Source organism: Schistocerca americana, chromosome 4 (assembly GCF_021461395.2).
Source record: "Schistocerca americana isolate TAMUIC-IGC-003095 chromosome 4, iqSchAmer2.1, whole genome shotgun sequence".
Classification (NCBI taxonomy): domain Eukaryota; kingdom Metazoa; phylum Arthropoda; class Insecta; order Orthoptera; family Acrididae; genus Schistocerca; species Schistocerca americana.
In genome coordinates this window covers 640,246,563-640,249,711 of record NC_060122.1, presented here as the reverse complement: position 1 = coordinate 640,249,711, position 3,149 = coordinate 640,246,563, and the positions used below count along the sequence as shown (strand labels likewise).

At 46.5% G+C, this 3,149-nt stretch overlaps 1 pseudogene; it reads right to left on the bottom strand.

The window, feature by feature from the left end:
* Positions 1–1,449: 1,449 nt before the first annotated feature.
* Positions 1,450–1,567, bottom strand: LOC124614436 (annotated as a pseudogene).
* Between the last annotated feature and the right edge of the window lie 1,582 nt (positions 1,568–3,149).

Sequence of the window (3,149 nt, the reverse complement as noted above, 5' to 3'; positions counted from 1 at the left end):
CGTGGTGCTATAGACGAATGTTGAAAATTAGGTGGACTGATAAGGTAAGGAATGAGGAGGTTCTACGCAGAATCGGAGAGGAAAGGAATATGTGGAAAACACTAATAAGGAGAAGCGACAGGATGATAGGACATCTGCTAAGACATGAGGGAATGACTTCCATGGTACTAGAGGGAGCTGTAGAGGGCAAAAACTATAGAGGAAGACAGAGATTGGAATACGTCAAGCAAATAACTGAGGACGTAGGTTGCAAGTGCTACTCTGAGATGAAGAGGCTAGCACAGGAAAGGAATTCGTGGCGGGCCGCATCAAACCAGTCAGTAGACTGATAACAAAAAAAAAAAAAGAAAAAAAACAGAAAAAAACAGAAAACCTGAAACGACCAGAGTTGGGACATTTATACTCATAGCTCATGTATATTAGTATGTTCTGCAGAAGTGATAAGTATTTCAGTCTTCTAGGTTCAGCATGTGCCCTGTTGCCTAGTAGGCACAAGGTCCGCCTTGGGCCCTGATAACTTGTTCCATGCTTGATAACATCGACTAGTATGAGGCGCGAATGGCGTCCTGTAGTATGCTGGTTCCAAAGTTCGTCTGTGGTGGTCGGCACTGGTCCGCAGCTGAGCACCCATCGTTTCACCAAATCTCATCCCACACACTTTCGACTGGCTACAATTCAGGTGATTTGGGGGCCAGGGCAAAAAGCTGACATCCTGTAGCACCAAGAAGGCACGTGTTCGTACAGCTCATGTGGTCGTGCATTGGCTTACTGGAAAAAGGCATCTGGGGTGTCGCGCAGAAAGGCTGTGACTACGAGGCACAGGACGTCATTCAAGTTAGTCACTATGGTCACAGTGCCCTGGACACGCACCAACTGTGATTTGTGGTTGTATCCAGTAGCCCCCCACACCATAAGCCCTCGATTTGGTGCTGTATGTTGTTTCATACCTTACTGCCTTCTAGCATGTTTATACACATTCGTCAAAAGTAGGCGAAGTGGACAGCACGCATGTAACACGCGCAATAATAAAAGGCGATGGACTGTCAACCGTGATAGTGTAGGATGTGTTACAGTGTTACAACTGTTGCGCCAGTGCCGAGGAGGACCCATATCTGGCGGCCTGTAATGCCATTTGGATGAAGTGTCGATCTTCTCGGGGGGTGGTCTGGGGTGGTGCGACCTGACCCATCTTGACGTGTTCTACGGCGTTCTGTCAACCATTCTGCACACATCCGTTTCACTTGGTCCTACCACTCCTACCACTCCACAAGTGGCCCATCGGGACCATCCGACCGCCGCGCCATCCGCAGTGGACCACGCGGATAGGAGGGGCGTGGGGTCAGCACACCGCACTCCCCGCCGTTATGATGGTATTCTTGACCGAAGCCGCTACTATTCGGTCGAGTAGCTGCTCATTTGGCATCACGAGGCTGGGTGCACCCCTAAAAATTGCAACAGCACATGTCGGCCTGGATGGTGACCCATCCAAGTTCTGGCCACGCCCGACAGCGCTTAACTTCGGTGATCTCACGGGAACCGGTGTATCCACTGCGGCAAGGCCGTTGCCCTTCACTTGATCCTACACGAATAGTAATTTCCCGGATGGATGCATCACATTCTCCCATGCCAATAATGCACCCAATTTCAAACTAAGTGATTTGACGGTTCGGTTCGCGCATAGGTCTGCGAGGCATCCTGCACGTCTGCTCAAGTCACACTCATATACACCTTCGGTTTATAGCGACAAAGAGAGCCGCAGGCACATTTTACCAGTGGATGGTGTTGCGCTTCGATATCGATGTTGACCTTGAACCCGCTGGCCGACATCGTCTAAATGATAATCATTTCTGCAGAACATACTAATGCACATGTCCTGTGAATATGAATGTCGTATCTCTAGACGGTCAAGGTGTTCTGTTCTTTTTTTACTGGAGTGTACAGCTGCTTCAGATCATTGGAAATTTTTTCCACCGTCCTCCCTATGCTTGAAAAAAAATAAAAGTTAGATGTGTCATTTATGCATCACGAGGAATTTAGGGGCTAATGATCTTGTGTATAAATCTTCATTAGTAGATTCCTTCTGCACATACTGCGTTTCTGCACACATTTGACACACAACCTTCCGTCTGATTTCGGGACCATGTTGATACCGGTGTTATAGTATTTGTGCATTCCGATTAGTGTGTCTAAAACACTAAACATCCGTTCACAGTGAAAACGTTGAGCGCCGAAAGGTGAAGGTAGGCGTTTTCAATTACAGATCTTGGACATACAATTTTCAACTAACATGGTTTGTACTTACAAATTAAGATCATATGGACTATCAGGCCAATTGTGTGATTGGATTGAAGAGTTCCTAGATAACAGAACGCAGCATGTCATTCTCAATGGAGAGAAGTCTTCCCAAGTAAGGGTGATTTCAGGTGTGCCGCAGGGGAGTGTCGTAGGACCGTCGCTATTCACAATACACGTAAATGACCTTGTGGATATCATCGGAAGTTCGCTGAGGCTTTTTGCGGATGATGCTGTGGTATATCGAGAGGTTGTAACAATGGAATATTGTACTGAAATGCAGGGGGATCTGCAACGAATTGATGCATGGTGCAGGAAATGGCAATTGAATCTCAATGTAGACAAGTGTAATGTGCTGCGAATACATAGAAAGAAAGATCCTTTATCATTTAGCTACAATATAGCAGGCCAGCAACTGGAAGCAGTTAATTCCATAAATTATCTGGGAGTAGGCATTGGGAGTGATTCAAAATGGAATGATCATATAAAGTTGATTGTCGGTAAAGCAGATGCCAGACTGAGATTCATTGGAAGAATCCTAAGGAAATGCAATCCGAAAACAAAGGAAGTAGTTTACAGTGCACTTGTTCGCCCACTGCTTGAATATTGCTCACCAGTCTAGGATCCGTACCAGATAGGGTTGATAGAAGAGATAGAGAAGATCCAACGGAGAGCAGCGCGCTTCGTTGAAGGATCATTTAGTAATCGCGAAAGCGTTACTGAGATGATAGATAAACTCCAGTGGAAGACTCTGCAGGAGAGCCGCTCAGTAGCTCGGTATGGGTTTTTGTTGAAGTTTCGAGAACATACCTTCACGGAGGAGTCAAGTGGTATATTGCTCCCTCCTACGCATATCT